The sequence below is a fragment of the Nilaparvata lugens genome, chromosome 10 (assembly GCF_014356525.2).
Source record: "Nilaparvata lugens isolate BPH chromosome 10, ASM1435652v1, whole genome shotgun sequence".
NCBI lineage: Eukaryota > Metazoa > Arthropoda > Insecta > Hemiptera > Delphacidae > Nilaparvata > Nilaparvata lugens.
Genome location: NC_052513.1, coordinates 39,553,457 through 39,572,864, shown reverse-complemented (window position 1 = coordinate 39,572,864; position 19,408 = coordinate 39,553,457). Strand labels below are relative to the sequence as shown.

Below are 19,408 nucleotides of genomic sequence, written 5' to 3'. Positions count from 1 at the left end.
GTTTACGGAGGTAGTGACTGCACCAAATGGAACCGTATACTTGTGAAACAAGCCTGACTTTTTGGAATTTTCAAAAATTTAATTTATCTTCATGTTATAGTGGAGATGATATTGTGGATTGTGATAGTTATTGTTGTTCAAGCCAATTTATTAGTGATAAAGTACATGTGACATGGAAACTTGAAACATGCACTTGGCTAGAGAGAAAAATTTCAATAAACAATAAATATTGATCTTTGGAAAAAACTCAATAGCCTCCTGAAGATGGAGCCAAATGCTCTAAAAAGTGTTCAAACTCAACAAGTACCTTCAATCAATCTATTATCCAGCCTGAAGATACAAGGCGTATATAAAGCTAAGTCACAAAGTATTTTGTAAGATTACAATACATAATGAAATCATTCACGTCACAATACATAATAAAATCAATAACTTTGATAAGGTAATGTAACTAAAGTAAAAATGATTCATAAATAATTAGACTATTATTAAACGAAAACCCCAATTAAATGCAGTAAATAATTATTAATTAATTAACATTTGAAAAAAATGCAACTTCCAATTTATTTCCATCTGAAAATGATTCATTAGTTAATTTTGAATCCAATAGTTCCAGTAAAGATGAGAAAGATAAATTCTAAAACACTTTATCAATCAAAAAATGTAATATCACTACTTAAAAAACGTAATACATTATTTTAAACTACTAGTACATGAATCAACAAAACATAAACTGGGACACATCGAACAAAATAATGACAATCCATTTCCGTCCTAAAGCGAATGTGTGACAAAGAAATTTGAATTCAGAGTTTTGGAATGATTCGGCAATTTCCAATGTTTACTGTCCTATTAAAACAATTGAAAAACAGGATATGACGTCATGTGAGTGTGTTTTTGGTATTAGAATTCAATGACAGTAAATGGTGTGCTTCTTGAATACGTAAACACTGTTTTTGAATCTAAATACACACGCCAGTGTTCTATACGAGCTTTTGTCTTTAGTAGTCCGATAAAGTCGGGATAAGGCTTTCCAAAATTTCTGTGTTGAAGAATTCATATTGTGGAAAACAACTTGGTACTGTAAAAACTACTAAATTTATTGAAACAATTTGATATACTAGTTTCGATTGTTACATCATTATGACTAGTGAACTAGTCAGGTGGTAAATAAGTAGTATAGAGAAACTAAAACTATATTTCGTTCATCTCTCATAAGTAGCATCTTGAGTAGATTCGACAATATATCAAGTTGATACCATTCACTTTCCAAAATCATAATAAAGTATTAAACTAGTGCTATAAAGCCGCGTTTACACCAAAGTTATTAACAAAATGTTAATGACTTAATCCATATAGATTCTATTAGACTGAACGAAACTTGACAAACACAAATATGATCATCATGTGTATGATAAGTTATGTTCAATCTAATAGAATCTATGGATTAAGTTATTAGGTTAAGTTATTAAGTTATTAAGTTAAAGAATATAAGGATTAAGTTATTAACATTTTGTTAATAACTTTGGTGTAAACGCAGCTTTATAATATAGAATTATATAAATATAATAGAGAATATGTTCTGTAAAAAATATAATAGAAAATGTTCTGCAACGAAAAACCTCGAAATAAGTTGCATTCTAGATTATATCTTTCCTAATATCATTATCATTGTATGTGAATTAAATAAATTAATCAGTACTGTGGAACCCAAACGGTCACAACAAGTTCTTTTGAAGTGAATGACACCTGATATTATTCCGAATAGACGCCAGTGCTGTATTGGAGCTTTTATTTTTATTAGTCCGATAAAGTCGATTTATCTTGAAAAAGGCTTTCCAAAATTTCCTGTAAGGTAGAATTCATATTATAGTCAATCAAAAAGTAAAGAAGATAAGTTATTCTTCTTCTTATTCTATTCTTCATTTCAAATTTATTTCCTGAACGTAAGTCTATACTTTCTTTCCCCAGCTACTTCGGAAGTTTTCTTTACTTTTCTCCCAATTTTTCCCTCCATACCCAGGTTTCAGGGCTCATTATGTACACAATGTTCACATGAAATCACTTGATAGAGCAAAAATCTAGTGATGTTTCCTATACTATTAAACGAGCAACTTCTGTTTATATGTTTAGATGTTTGGATGTTTATATGTTTATATATTTGTATTTCACCGGATCTCGAAAACGGCTCTAACGATTCTCACGAAATTCAGAACAAAGTAGGTTTATTATATAAAGATTCGATTGCACTAGGAAAACTCGGTCCCTGGGAAAACTCGCTGAAGGACATTAAAAGGATAATTATTATTCATCCTTGGAAAAACAGCTGATAATAATTATTTCGTCGTCTGTTGGTGATGGAAGTGAGTGAGCGAGTTCATATGTGTGGGACTGTGTCAAAATTATGACTCACCTGTTGAATTTTTGTAATCATTCAATCAGGTACTTAGTGCCGGGTTATTTTCAATCCTGATTAATTCCAGTAGATCCATCTTTTTGAAATGGTCTTCTCTGATTTGGTTCTCGTGAAGTTATTCATGATTAAAATTTAACCGGCTTTTGTGCAACTGGGCCTTTGTGAGGGAAATTTTTTGCATTCCTCTGGGAAATAATCTCAATTTACTGTTATTAGATAGAACTTTTCTGTATGAACTATGAATGTTATTATAATTTCTTCTTTCGTAATAAATTTTTTATGCTTTTGTACTCCAGAGCGAAGCTCGGTCCCCGATATTGGAACGTTAACTCAATATAAATGGAAACAATGAAGAATGAATGAATATATGAGTGGATGATACATATTCATGATATATTTTCATGATACATATAAAAATATGTATAGCATTATGTTTCAGTGGAGATTTTGTTTGTGGAGTGTTTCATTGAACCACCAATACACTCTTCTAATTCATCTTCCAACTCCCAACAAACAATCACAACCATACACTTATATAACAGGAAAACAATACAGATATAGATCTGAAACGCCCAATAGGAAATCGGCCCTAATTCTTCCAGCCGTCAATATACATCATCAGGGACATTTCTCAACTCAGCCTACATCAGATTGTTACAACGTACTACATCAATCCAAATAGATTACTTCCTGCCTTCCTTCGTGATTAAGGGGGAGGGGTTTCCCCCTTACCCCCCTGTCACTACAAGGGGGAGGAGAGGTTTCCCCTGACCCCCTTTGCCTTTTCGACAGGGAGGAGGGGAGTTTCCCCTGACCACCCTCTGCCTTTTCAAAGGAGGAGGATTTTCCCTGACCCCCCCCCACCGGAACAACCAGGAACCCTAAATCATTCTCCTAAACGATTAACTTGCTCACCCCCCCCCCCATAGCAGTGACCTCAATCAAAACCCTTTCAATCATTGCTCTATTGACAGTGATTCTCCGGTTGATTTTCGACCATTCACATATATCTGCGACATGTGTGTAACAAGTGTTCATATATGTTACATGCAAATAACGAGAAAGAAACGAGTTACAGCATAGCCACCTCAAATACAAGGCCCCGGCCTACGATATTGCAACGTCGCAGTGTAGGCCTAGAATATTATACATGACTGGTGAAAAAGATTTCAAAAAATACCAGCTGATCTTTTTCACCAATCATGTATTAGATTCTAGGCCTACACTGCGACGTTGCAATATCGTAGGCCGGGGCCTTCTATTAGAGGTGGCTATGATTACAGTAACTGTTATAATCAGTACTGTAACTGACTTGATATTCAATATTGATACTTGACTGTTATAGGATTCTTTATCAACCTTATTCAAATCTCAAATATCAATTCTTATTTAAACCTTTTCTGTTGATTTTTCAAAACATTCTGCATATAGTGAGGTCCATGTTATAATGGAAGTATTTTATAAACATTAGTGTTGCTATCCTTGTCTATCATACGACAAAGCATCTCTGTATGCTTTTCTAGCTGCGCAACGGTGCCAGGTCAAGAATAATAAATCAACTGAATATTTAATCTCAATAATTATGACAATTCAATTATTGACGAATAAAATATAATTGATTATTTTAAACAAGAATGAACAGTGTTGCTATCCTTGTCTATTATACGACAAAGCAGATCCTTTACGATCTCTCTATGCGTTGTGGATAAGGATCTCTCATGGAATGCCCATACTGACAGACTGGCGAACAGAATCAGTAGCAGTTTATTTGTTCTGCGAAACATAGTCAAGTGTGTGCCCCCTGAGACAGGAAAAACGTTATATTTCACACTCATTCATTCACATATTGCATATGGAATTGAGCTCTGGGGTAACACGTCTCTGCAGAACATAAATAAGATATTCATTCTGCAAAAGCGGGCTATTAGGTGTTTAGTGGGATTGGGGTCAATCATCCTTGTCAAGATTATTTTAAAAGGCTGTGCATACTCACTGTACCTTGTATTTTTATTTTTAAAACTTTATTATATGTGATTAAGAATATGGGCAGTTTAACGACCAATGCACAGGTGCATTCATTCACACTTCACCAGAAACAGGAACAACTTTATCGTTCAGCCTCACAGGCTAACTCTTTTTGAGAAAAAAACTAGCTACATAGGGACAAAATTTCTAAACAAGTTGCCTGGTAATAAAGATTTTAAGAGCATGACTTTCAAAAAAGATCTTCATAAGTTCCTTGTTGAAAAAAGTTTTTATAGTGTAAATGAATTTTTATGTGACAATTATGTGTGATATCATATAGGCTATATCTATATTTTATTATGTTAAATATTTTTATTTCGTTAAATATTGAAGAGATTTTTTTTTGTACATGACAATGTTCAATTGTATAGTTGTGATTCATAATGACTGTACTGTATTGAACAAATAAAACATATTATTATATTATATTTTCTATCTCCGCAACGTTGCCAGGTCAAGAATAATAAATCAACTGAATATTTAATTTCAATTATAAAAATTCAATCATTGACCAATAAAATATAATTTATTATTTTAAACAAGAATGAACAGTGTTGATATCCTTGTCTATTATACGACAAAGCAGATCCTTTACGATCTCTCTATGCTTTTCTAGCTCCGCAACGTTGCCAGGTCAAGAATAATAAATCAACTGAATATTTAATCTCAATAATTATGACAATTCAATGATTGACGAATAAAATATAATTGATTATTCTAAACGAGAATAAACAGCATCAGCTATACCGGTATCAGTTATTGTCTATGAAAGGCAGTGGCAAGGCAGAGAATCGGCAACACTGTTCTCCTATCTTTCTCTATTTCCTATCTTACTGGAATTACAACGTGAACCTCAGTATTGATCATACTCATCTATTTTCTGATACGTCAAGTCTAAAAGACTAAATTCCAATCATAAAATCAAATCTAACCCGATTCAATGGGTATTACATTATGGTACATTGTGCTGCACGCAATATTTCCTAATTTATTCACTACATTACATTATTCCTTGTCATATATTATCAGAAAAGTTATTGACAAGCATGTCAGTGTTACTGAAAACATTAATATTTTAGTCACGAAATTACCACAATTCAATATGACTTGTTAATCCTGAATCATATTTGAACAAAGAATGAGTATTCGTGACATTAGATAAGCCATTGTCATCTCTAATCGGGAAATAATTGAATTTGTCGATTCATATTGATAAAACATGTTAATGAATTCCAGCTTAGACAACAGGAATTCGTCCAAAAGTGATTTAAACTGATTATGTCTGAAATGGCAGACTATAGTGATGCCCACGTTATAATGGCAGTGTTAGATTAGCAATGGTATTGCTATCCTTGTCTATCCTTCAACAAAGCGGATAGCGCTATCTCTTTCTCGCTTTGCTCTGTTGCCAGATCGTCTCTTAACAATGTGAAATTAAAAATCAATTATTAAATTTATTTCATCTTAATTATGAAAATTAATCATGACATTATTGAAAAATATAATTTATTGCTTAAAAAAATATAATTGATCATTTTAAACGAGAATGAAGAGTGAATATTACATCAATAAACCTGCATCAGCTATAGAAAGCATTGACAAGACTGAGGATCGGCAACGTTGTTCTCCTATCATTCTCCACTGCCATTATAACGTGGACCTAACTATAGAAGGAACTGCAGTGTAGATGGAGCCACATAATTGAATATTTAATTAATTATTCTCTAATCGCACTCCTCATTACTTGAAACTGTTGTGATAAATAATTTATCATTCATTATCCATCTGTAATATTTAATCCATGATTACTGATACTTATTGACCAATATCATAGATTAAAGATACTGTTTAAAATCTTCATTTGTCTCTGCCAATATTTAGCAAAGCTTTTACCACCAGCCTCCACAAAATTCACATCGAAATTGAATTTTCTGTTAGAAACAATTCTTTTAGCAGGAGCCAAAAGCCGCAGTGAACCATAATAGAGATCTCTTTTGTCAGAAGGGGAGAACAAATTTTTTAATGGCCTCGTTAAAAGTTGAACACGAAAATCAATTGGCTACAGGAGAGAGACAGACAGATGCAAGGCGGTTGAGTTGGAGAGAAATGGTGAATGGTGAAACCACCATCAAAACTTCGGTCTGCTGTATGAACTTGTGAAATTACAACACGATGTAATAATAGCAGAGGCATAAAAGCTGGATGTTAATACGATTAGCTACGGTGGCTGAGGAGGAGGAAGAGTAAGAGGAGGAGGAGGAGGAGGAGGAGGAGGAGGAGGAGGAGGAAACAAATTTGAGAAGAATTAGGAGGAGGCAATGGAACAAGAGTATAGGAGGAGTGGAGGGGGGAAATGAGAGAAGTGAAAAGAAGAAAGTAAGAGGAGGTGAAAGAGGATGAAGAGGAGGAGGAGAAGGTGAAGGAGGAAGAGGAGGAGTAGAAGGAGAAGAAGATGAAATTATGAAGAAGAAGAATACATTAGGAGAAGAAGATGTCACAGGAAATATGGGAAAGAGTGGAGGGGGAAAATGAGAGAAGTGGAAAGAAGGAAGTAAAAAGAGATGAAAGAGGATGAAGAGGAGGAGGAGAAGGAGTAGAAGGAGAAGATGAAATTATGAAGAAGAAGAACAAATTGGGAGAAAAAGATGGCACAGGAGATATGATGTAAGAGTGTAAGGAGAAATATGAGGAGTGAAAAAGAAGAAGTAAGAGTTGATGGAAAAGAAAGAGAAGGAAGAGTAGAAGTCAAAGACAAGAAGAAGAATTGGGAGGAGGCAATGGCACAAGAGTATAGGAGGAGTGGAGGGGGGAAATGAGAGAAATGAAAAGAAGGAAGTAAGAAGAGATAAAAGAGGTTGAAGAGGAGGAGGAGAAGGAGATGGAGTAGAAGGAGAAGAAGATGAAATTATGAAGAAGAATAAATTGGGAGACGAAGAAGGCACAGAAAATATGATAGAAGAATGGGGTGGGGGGAATATGGGAAGGAGTGAAAAAGAAGAAGTAAGAGTTGATGGAAAAGAAAGAGAAAGAAGAGTAGAAGTCAAAGACAAGAAGAAGAATTGAGAGAAGTTTATGGCACGAAAGATGTGAAAGGAGAGAGGAGTAGGGATATAGAAGAGAAGTGAAAAGGGGAAAGTAAAAGAGAAATGAAGAAAGAAGAAGAGAGAAGCGAGGTATTAGAGGGAACATGATAGGACGAAGGGGAAATAGTCCAGTCAAATGGTCGTTTTTCAGGAAACAGCCTCGAAAGAATTTTTCTCGACGGTTCTATATACAGAATGTCCCACGAAAGGTGTAACAGCCGAGGACCATGGATTCTACATTGAATTTGCAACAAAAAATGTCCAGTAAAATTTTCTTATATCGACCTTAGTTTTCGAGATATATCGATTTTCGATATTTTTGAAAAAAATTAATAACCCGAAAACTATCAGTCAAAATCTAATTCCAAGGACATGGTTGGATAAAGGAAGAAATTTCCAATACGATTCATATAATTTGTTCCTTTGTTTGACGTTTTTAAACTTTTAATATTAGCGTTCAAATTTGAAAAAAACTACATTCGTAGAGTTCAAAGCCAAATTTCAAACAGTTTGAGCACTCATAAAAAGTTTAAAAACGTCAATTAAAGGAACAAATTACATGAATTTTATTGGGATTTTCTTCCTCTTCCCAACCATGTCCTTGGAATTAGATTTTGACTGATAGTTTTCGGGTTATTAATTTTTTTCAAAAATATCGAAAATCGATATATCTCGAAAACTAAGGTCGATATAAGAAAATTTTACTGGACATTTTTTGTTGCAAATTCAATTTAGAATCCATGGTCTTCGGCTGGGACACTCTGTATGTATTTTGGGGCGCTGAATTCGGGCTTCATCCGCCCTCTGGCGCGTCAACGAATTTCAGATTCCAATTCAGCGCCCCAAAATACATATAGAATCATCGACAAAAATTCTTTCGGGGCTGTTTCCTGAAAAACGACAATTTGACGACTAAAAATATAGATGAAATAGATAAGATTATATTTAGTTAAAATATGAAGGATATAAATATTAATAATAAGGAATAAGTGTAGGGGAATATAAATGATCTGATGAAAAGAGAGAGTTATTGAAATCATCTTTCTTTAAAACTGAATCGCAGAGAAAACCTATACAGGTTGTTCCTAAAAACAATATAAAACATGTATAGTGAGGTCCACGTTATAATGACAGTATTTGATCAACTTTGGTTTTGCTATCCTTGTCTATCATTCGACAAAGCCGGTGGTACTATCCTTTTCTTGGTCCGCAGCGATGCCAATTATGTTTTTGACAGTGTGGAAATATAATTAATTAATGAAAAGAATCGGCATCGCTATTCTTCTATCTTTATCCACTGCCATTATAACGTGGACCTCACTATAGTACCCTCTTTATTTAAAACTTTATAACATTTCAAGGACTAGTTTCGGCTTACTTTGGCCATATTCAAGTTAAAATTATTTTAAAAAAGGGCTATACATGTTTTATATTGATTAAATTAATTCTAATAAAGTAGACCATAAAAGTGAAGTGATTTTTGTTGTTCATTCTCTGACAGTAGGCTACAATAACAGAGGTCGTCATTCCAGAGTTAAAAAATAATCATTGACGATGATAATATTATCATCATTATATCATTATAGGGCAGTTTAGAAGTAGACATAGTAAAGAAGAGATCTCATGACACCAACGAATTAGGGAGCTGGATGAATTGGAGGGGGGGGGACGAAAGAGAAGAATAGAAGATGCGGGTAAGGGAGATGTAAGGATTAAATCATTATTATAAAGGCAGTGGCGGCGAAACTAGAGTAGGATATGCGGGTCTTAATGCACCCTCGCAAACAATTATCCAACTTAATAGTTTGAAGTGGACTCACTTTAGTTCAAACTAGTCTACAACTTGTAGCAGAGAAAACTTCTAAAAGATTGTTTTATTCTCTGCTAGTAGGCTTTACACTTCTTTAGGTCGAAGTAAAACTTGTGGACTTGACACATCTATAGTTCAAAGCACAGCTTTAAAGTGCTGTATAAATGTAAAGTGATGTATTTATAGTAGGTCTACACTTTACAGTCAAGTCAAGACAAGACTAGTCACGTTTAGTCACAATACTTCACACAGTTGCTTATGGAGTCATGTTTAATTGCAATGACTAATCAGTGTGTGTTGCGTCATAAGCAACAATGTGAAATATTATGACTGAACGTGACTAGTCTTATCTTGACTAATCGGTGTGTGACCTATTGTTGATCTAGTAAAACAAAAATTTTCTGAAAATATTAATTTTTGATAAAGTTATTAAATTTACAAAAAATGACCAAAAATAACTTAACAAAAAGATATTTTTGGTAGACTAATTTTTAGTAAATTTATTAATGTTATCAAAAACTAAAATTAACTTAACAGAAAGTTATTTTTGGTAATTTTTAGTACATTTAATAACTTTATCAAAAATTAATATTTTCAGAAAATTTTTGTTTTACTAGATCAACAATCATTGATTGTTGATCATTCATTGATAGTGATACATTTCAACTCTCTCATTCATGGAAAATCTGTGTGGCCCAGTCTGGCCCAGGTCACTAGTTTATCAACCAGGTTTGAAATTTATCAAAATCACTAGTTTATCAACCAGGTTTGAAATTTATCAAAAGTCACTAGTTTATCAACCAGATTTGAAATTTATCAAAGGTCACTAGTTTATCAACCAGGTTGAAATTTATCAAAGGTCACTAGTTTATCAACCAGGTTTAAAATTTATCAAAATCACTAGTTTATTCAACCAGGTTTGAAATTTATCAAAGGTCACTAGTTTATCAACCAGGTTTGAAATTTATCAAAGGTCACTAGTTTATCAACCAGGTTTAAAATTTATCAAAATCACTAGTTTATTCAACCAGGTTTGAAATTTATCAAAAGTCACTAGTTTATCAACCAGGTTTGAAATTTATCAACATCACTAGTTTATTCAACCAGGTTTGAAATTTATCAAAATCACTAGTTTATTCAACCAGGTTTGAAATTTATCAAAAGTCACTAGTTTATCAACCAGGTTTGAAATTTATCAAAATCACTAGTTTATTCAACCAGGTTTGAAATTTATCAAAGGTCACTAGTTTATCAACCAGGTTTGAAATTTATCAAAGGTCACTAGTTTATCAACCAGGTTTAAAATTTATCAAAATCACTAGTTTATTCAACCAGGTTTGAAATTTATCAAAGGTCACTAGTTTATCAACCAGGTTTGAAATTTATCAAAGGTCACTAGTTTATCAACCAGGTTTAAAATTTATCAAAATCACTAGTTTATTCAACCAGGTTTGAAATTTATCAAAAGTCACTAGTTTATCAACCAGGTTTGAAATTTATCAAAGGTCACTAGTTTATCAACCAGGTTTGAAATTTATCAAAGGTCACTAGTTTATCAACCAGGTTTAAAATTTATCAAAATCACTAGTTTATTCAACCAGGTTTGAAATTTATCAAAGGTCACTAGTTTATCAACCAGGTTTGAAATTTATCAAAGGTCACTAGTTTATCAACCAGGTTTAAAATTTATCAAAATCACTAGTTTATTCAACCAGGTTTGAAATTTATCAAAAGTCACTAGTTTATCAACCAGGTTTGAAATTTATCAACATCACTAGTTTATTCAACCAGGTTTGAAATTTATCAAAATCACTAGTTTATTCAACCAGGTTTGAAATTTATCAAAAGTCACTAGTTTATCAACCAGGTTTGAAATTTATCAAAATCACTAGTTTATTCAACCAGGTTTGAAATTTATCAAAGGTCACTAGTTTATCAACCAGGTTTGAAATTTATCAACATCACTAGTTTATTCAACCAGGTTTGAAATTTATCAAAGGTCACTCAGGTTTAAAGTTTATCAATCAGGTTTAAAATTTAGCAAAATCAGGTTTTGTCATTACTTTTGCAAAAGTATTTCAATGATAAAACTCACCAGAAGATGAGAAAGTAACTCACCGAAATACCGTAACTTTGTAGTTAATATCACTCACCTGTAACAAAGAAAAGAGCTGAAATTAGTAAAATTACACTGCAATAGTATATTATTTGAAAAAAGGATTCAAGGGTTAGAGAATTAGATAAGTATGAAGGAGAAGCGAAGAAGGCAGTGGCAAGGCAGAAAGTCGGCAACTCTGTTCTCTGTTTCTCCAGTGCCATTATAAAGTGGGCCTCACTATACACCATATCATTATTATAATAGAAGACGACTATTTGGAGAATCAATGGCAATTCAGGAATTAACAAACCCTCTGAAGTTTTTACTTTCCTTACCCTATTTCTAAATTTCTATACGTTTCAAGGTCCCCTGAGACCAAAAAAGTGGTTTTTGGTCTATATATATATATATATATATATATGTGGTGTGTGTGTGTGGTGTGTGTGTGTGTGTGTGTGTGTGTGTGTGTGTGTGTGTGTGTGTGTGTGTGTGTGTGCGTGTGTGTGTGTGTGTGTGTGTGTGTGTGTGTGTGTGTGTGTGTGTGTGTGTGTGTGTGTGTGTGTGTTGTGTGTGTGGTGTGTGTGGTGTGTGTGTGTGTGTGTGTGTGTGTGTGTGTGTGTGTGTGTGTGTGTATGTGTACACGATATCTCATCTCCCAATCAACGGAATGACTTGAAATTTGGAACTTAGGGTCCTTACAATATAAGGATCCGACACGAACAATTTCGATCAAATGCAATTCAAGATGGCGGCTAAAATGGCGAAAATGTTGTCAAAAACAGGGGTTTTCTCGATTTTCTCAAAAACGGTTTCGATTAAATATACCTAGAATAGTCATTGATAAGCTCTATCAACTGCCACAAGTCCCATATCTGTAAAAATTCCAGGAGCTCCGCCCCATCAATGAAAAGTTTGATTTTAGATTCCCAATTATCAGGCTTTAGATACAATTTGAACAAAAAAATTCGAGTGGAAAAAATTGCACATGAAAATCTCTACAATTAATGTTCAGTAGCATTTCCACCTAAAATTAAAATAAGCAAAAATTCGACAAAATGTGGTTATTCAATTGCAAAAGTTGGCAACTGTTGATTCTATTAAATGATTCACTATGATGAGATAGCAGACCTCGTAAGTCTCCAGCGTTATTATCCTGTCACCAGCTGGCTCAGATCTTTGTTTATAAGTAGACTTGAGATGCGCGTGAACACTAGCGTCAGGTGATGAATTATTTTCATAACGGCAAGGAAAGTTGTGTGAGTGCGCCACACCAGATTTTTTCCATATTTTTCACAGAATATACAAGAAAACACAGTAGAAGATGAGGTCTACAAGAAATATACTACACTATAAATACAGAATATGCAATATTGCACACACAATATGAGAGAAATTGAGGGAGATAATCACTGCCGGAAAAATATTGAGGTCATTAAAACCTAAATCATTATTGTGTGGATAAAATGAGGTTTTAGAAATAAAACCCAGCCTGTGTTGTATTACTGAACCGATCGAACCACAATATATCACACTGCATTCATCAAATTTACGTTGACGTATATACATATAGGTTCATATTGTTCACATACAAGCACATGATATCATGTATGTGCGAAATTGAAGCCCGTTATTATGATGACCCAAATCGTTGTAATGATTTCGTTGCCTCATAATTATCCTGGGTCACACCCATGTGATAAGGGGGTGGGTTTGTATTCAGAGGGATGAAATTTCAATTACTATTCCCTCTTCTCTTTGCTTCTACCATAATATTCCCTCGATTTCCCTCACACTCTTCTGTCTCATTCTACTACTCACTGTGTCTTCCTTTTCTCATTTTCTCTCTCTCATTCTCATTCTCTCTCAGCATTTAGTGCTCTCCTTGCCTTCCTTTTCTCATTTTCTCTTTGATTATTTATATTTACTTTCTCACTTAATTATATTTTTCTCTTCACATTCCATTGAATCTATTTCATTCCATCGCTCTTTGTATCTACCTTATTTTCTTCTCCATTTATTCATTCAATTTCCTTTCACTTCCACTTTTCTAATTTTATCTTCGACTATTCATATTCACCTTTTCACTCCATTATATTTACTGTTCATTTTCCATGGACTCTATCTCATTCTAACGCTCTATGTATCTGCCTTTTCTCATTTTCATTTTCATTATTTTATTTACTTTCCTTTGACTGTCCACTCTTTACTCTTCATTTTCCATTTTCTCATTCTAATGCTCTATATATTCACCTTTTCTCATTTTCCTTTCCAATTTTTATTTACTTTCTTTTTACTGACCACTCTTCCTTCAGAATCTATCACACTATGTGACTTCCTATCTCCTTCTCTCTATGGTTATTTTCTCTTTTAGTTGACTCCTTGGAGCTCATTTGAGCATCACACTCAGAAATTGTTTTTATCATTAAAAAAAAAATATCATTTGAAAAAAAAATATTTTATCATTTCATAAAAAAATATTTTATCATTTTATCATTCCTTTACTATCCTTTCCTCTCTATCATCACACTCATCACAAGCTGCTCACTAATTTCTCTCTTTCTATCACCCTTCTTTTCTTCTATTCTCTCTTCCCTTCTCTGTCTCCTTCCCACACACTAATTATACCTAGCTCTATCTTCTGTCTCACTCTATATATATACTGAATCATCGTTGTCATATTCCATGATTCACCTCATCATTAGCAACAAACCAGATTCAACTCTTTCCAGTTGCAACACCAATGTTTGATAATCCAGCCTGGAAAGTTAGTACCACTCATCATTTTGATACAGTGAAACCAAATAATAATATTTGATAATATTGCCTCAATCATTACTTTGTTTGCAATTCATTTCAAACCGTTAGCATTGGTTCAATATCAGCATTCATGTTATATTTATGAGAATTTATTCTGTACAATTTTTATTGTCAAGGAGACATATTTGGGGAAACCCGTTGTCTCAATTGTGAATAATAAATAAATAAATATTACTGACAGTTTAAAGTGTATCTCAGTATTGAGCCGGCAATAAATAATACAAATTTCCACCAATAAACCTTATTCCACAACCAGTATTTCGATAATAAACCATAGGCTCATCAATGTCATTGAAACAGAGATGAAGACAACAGTAATCATTTTCAACAATATCTATAATAATAGATGATTTATTGATTCAATTATCCACAATTCATCAGAATGATTGATTGGAGAATTACCAACAGGCACAGCTCAAAACTGTCCCTACCCGGAATTTTGATCCAATCAATAAATATAATAATCAACTTTTGTGTAGTTGAGAAGTTGATATTGTGGTAATTATTCATATTGAATGAAAAAGACTAAAAAATTGTCAAAAACCACTGATTTGTTGATAATTAGAAAGACCGGTTTCGGTTATTACACCATTGTCAATCTCATAAACTGATCAGAGACAGAGAGATTGGTAGACAGAAAAGAACCTATCTATGTGTGGTAAATTCAATGAGTAACTGATTAAAGAGATTCTGTAGAAATGAAAAAAATATTGAATGGAAAAGACTAAGAAATTGTCAAAAACCACTGATTTGTTGATAATTAGAAAGACCGGTTTCGGTTATTACACCATTGTCAATCTCTGATAAACTGATCAGAGATCAGAGATTGACAATGGTGTAATAACCGAAACCGGTCTTTCTAATTATCAATAAATCAGTGGTTTTTTGACAATTTCTTAGTCTTTTCCATTCAATATAATAACTAAATCAAATCAGTTTGTTTTAACAATATATATCGGGGACCGAGCTTCGCTCTGGAGTACAAAAGCATAAAAAATATATTACGAAAAAAGAAATTATAATAATATTCATAGTTCATACAGAAATGTTCTATCTAATCACAGTGAATTCATATTAATTCTCAGAGGAATGCAAAAAATTTCCCTCACAAAGGCCCGGTTGCACAAAAGCCAGTTAAATTTTAATCCTGATTAACTTCACGCGAACCAAATCAGAGAAGACCATTTCAAAAAGATAGCTCTACTGGAATTCATCAGGATTAAAAATAACCCGGTTTTTTGCAACCGGCATTAAGTACCTACCTGATTGAATGATTACAAAAGTTCAAGAGCTGAGTCATAATTTTGACACAGTCCCACACACATGAACTCGCTCACTCACTTCCATCATCAACAGACGACGAAATAATTATTATCAGCTGTTTTTCCAAAGATGGATAATAATTATCCTTTTAATGTCCTTCAGCGAGTTTTCCCAGGGATGATAGTGCGATAGTGCAATCGAATTTTCATATTATAAAACTACTATGTTCTGTATTTCGTAAGAATCGTTACCGAGATCTTGTGAAATACAAACATATATTTGTATTATATTTTGTATAATTATATATTTGAACAGAAATTGCTCGTTTAATAGTATGAGATATTGGTCTTATTCAATGAAGACGAATTTATTAAAATGTATCAAAATGCTACTGAATTGTAGTAAACTAATAATATAATTTCACAAATAATAGAGAAACTAATTATTTGATGACATATAAGATATAGACTATTCAGTACAAATATTATATAACCTAAACATTTCATTTGTTGTGTAGTTGAGAAGTTGATATTGTAGTAATTATTCATATTGAATGAAAAAGACTAAGAAATTGTCAAAAAACCACTGATTTATTGATAATTAGAAAGACCGGTTTCGGTTATTACACCATTGTCAATCTCTGATAAACTCCGGTCGATCAGTTTATCAGAGATTGACAATGGTGTAATAACCGAAACCGGTCTTTCTAATTATCAATAAATCAGTGGTTTTTTGACAATTTCTTAGTCTTTTTCATTCAATATTTTTTTCATTTCTACAGAGTCTCTTCAATCAGTTACTCATTGAATTTACCACACAACCTATCTTTTCTTTTTACCAATGATACAAGAGGCATCACTGCGGAAAGTTATGCAGCAAGTTGCGGGAATAAGTTTAGCGACATGTTGCAGAGATAAATTGCAGCAAGTCCCTCATCCAAATCCCCGACATCCAATCAAAATCAGAAACTTTTTGCCAGTGAATAATTAAGCCGCTCTCCAGTATTCTACGTGCTACCTTTCCAATCTCACAATTGCTTTTTGAAATATTCATTTTACGCCAAACTAGTCAACTATCCCATAATTGTTGTTTGAAACTTTAATTTTGTGCGAAAATAGTGGAGTAGCTTGATAGTTTAGGGACGATTGGTAAGTTTTTCTCATCTGCAGTAGTTGGTGATTCTGTACTATAGTGAGGTTCACGATATAATGACAGTGAATAAAGATAGGAGAAACAGTGTAGCCGATCCTCTGTCTTGTCAATGCCTTCTTTGGAGGGTAACTGATACCGGTTTATTGATGTAATATTAACTGTTCATTCTCGTTCAAAATAATCAATTATATTTTATCTAGCAATAAATAATATTTTTTAATAAATTCATAATGAATTTTCATAATCAAGATTAAATATATCGTTAATTAATTATAGTTCTACATTGTTCAAACACGATCTGGCAACAGAGCAAAGCGAGAAAGAGATAGCGCTATCCGCTTTGTTAAATGATAGACAAGGATAGCAATACAATTGATAATCAAACACTGCCATTATAACGTGGACCTCACTATAACAGGACAATTTTAGTTTTTCTGAGCCTGTCTATCCCATGTCTTGTTGTTCTTATAACTATCTCTTGGGTATCTGTTATGAATTGACCAATTCGTTGATAATAATTCAAGAAGATTATTTAAAACAATGTGGAAAAATTATGATTATAATAACAATGTGGATTTAAAACAATGTTGGATGCCGCAAAATGGCGTCTACATTGTGCGTCGACCAATCAGAATCGAGAATGGGCGTGTAGGTCTACTGCAGGCTTCGTTCTCGCTTGTGATTGGTCGAAGCTGTTTGACACAGTAGTCGGTAGGTGGCAGCTCTTACAATGTGACTATTAACACGAATCAAGAGAGACTTTTGATAGAGGAAGGAAAAGGAGAAGAGAAGAAGAAGAAGAAGAAGAAGAAGAAGAAGAAGAAGAGGAAGAAGAAGAAGAAGAAGAAGAAGAAGAAGAAGAAGAAGAAGAAGAAGAAGAAGAAGAAAAAGATGATGATGATAATGATGATGATGATGATGATGTGATGATGATGATGATGATGATGATGATGATGATGATGATGATGATGATGATGATGATGATGAAAAGAAGATCTAACACTGTTTGGTTGAGTCTCAAAGGGCCGGTTTCCGAGCTCGGGATTTAGCTAAGTTTAAAGGTGCGTACAGATTTACGCGACGCGAACATGAGCAATTCACTTTAAATCAGCTGATGCCAAGCTTTTTATATCTATATCTTATACCGTTTCTGTAAAAATACAGATATAGTCATCTGATTAAAAGTGAATTGCTCATGTTCGCGACACGTATAACTGTACGCACCTCTAGACTAAACAGCTGGAGTCAGAAAATTGGCTTTCCGAAACGGGGCGTACTCGCAGTTTTCATGACAATCTTTATTTTCTCATTTCTATGATTGGAAACTATTTTCCATGTCGAAAGTAAACATTTTTTAAATAATTAAAAAAAGCTGAAACTTTACACTATTTTCTCTTTATTTTATTTTGTGTTCAATTGTTTATAGTCTTTGGAAAATTTATTTAAACATGACTATGACAATGACTACTACCATAGAGAAACAATAGCATAAGTAGATATCCCATGGTATAGGGCGTTTATGTCGCAACTTTTACTGTTATCTCAAGCCAATAGTCCACGTAGTTCTTTCCCGTGAAGCTGAGTGACGCTGGTAGTCTCTCATATTGTGCCGTTCATACACTCTCACCCCAACAAAACAGTAAAATTCGACAATAATCAACAGTAATCGGCTTGAAATAACAGTAAAAGTTGCGACATAAACGCCCTATACCATGGGATATCTACTTATGCTATTGTTTCTCTATGCTACTACTACGCCCCGTTTCGGAAAGCCAATTTTCTGACTCCAGCTGTTTGAAGTCTAGAACTTAGCTAAATCTCGAGCTGGGAAACCAGCCACTAATCTCTTATACCGCACACAATCTTTATATCTCTAACCCCACTTATTCCAAGATCATTTATCACATGAAAAAACAAAAATCTCGAGAAATTTGTTTTTCATTGTAACTCTTCCATCTCTGGTAACTCTCTACAATATCCATCTCTGTTTCCCCAATTATTTCTCTCATCATTATCCAAGCTTTCCATTCATATCAACAACATTTTGTTGATTAATTCATTTGTAATGCGTAACCTTTCAGAAAATTCATGCTTTCAATTCAGATTACTTATTCAAAGCGTCTAAATTACCATTTCTGCATTATTATAATATATAATCGGCTCTCAGCATAATTAAGATACTTTGAACTTATCCTCTTCACAACGCAAATCTCTTGAAGAGAAATACTTCAATATCTCAGTGATATTCTCTCTTGGCTTTTTGTATTCACCTTTCTTTAAATGAACGGAGAAGGGAAAACCGAAACAGGTAGATGAAATAAAAGGCAGAAAGAGATAAGGATGGAGAAGAAAAGAGAGAAAGGAGTGGAAGAAGAAGACAGGACATGAAGAAGAACAAGAATAAGAAGGGTAAGTAAAAAAAAAAAGAATAACAAGGAGAAAAAGGAAAATAAATAGAAGAAGAAGAAGGATATGGTGAAGAAGAAGAAGAACAAGAGCAGCAGCAACAACAACAACAACAACAACAACAACAACAAGTGGTAGGAGAGAAGGAGGGTAGAAGAGAAGGAGAAGAAGAGGTAGTGGAAGAGGAAGAAGAAGAAGAACAAGAGCAGCAGGAACAACAACAACAACAACAACAAGTGGTAGGAGAGAAGGAGGGTAGAAGAGAAGGAGAAGAAGAGGAAGTGGAAGAAGAAGAAGAAGAAGGATATGGTGAAGAAGAAGAAGAAGAAGAAGAAGAA

General features: G+C 33.5%; 1 protein-coding gene across 1 annotated transcript in view; it reads right to left on the bottom strand.

Moving 5' to 3' along the window:
• LOC111049397 (RNA binding protein fox-1 homolog 2) overlaps positions 1-19,408 on the bottom strand; it is a 566,558-nt gene that overhangs the window by 359,256 nt on the left and 187,894 nt on the right. The window lies entirely within an intron of this gene.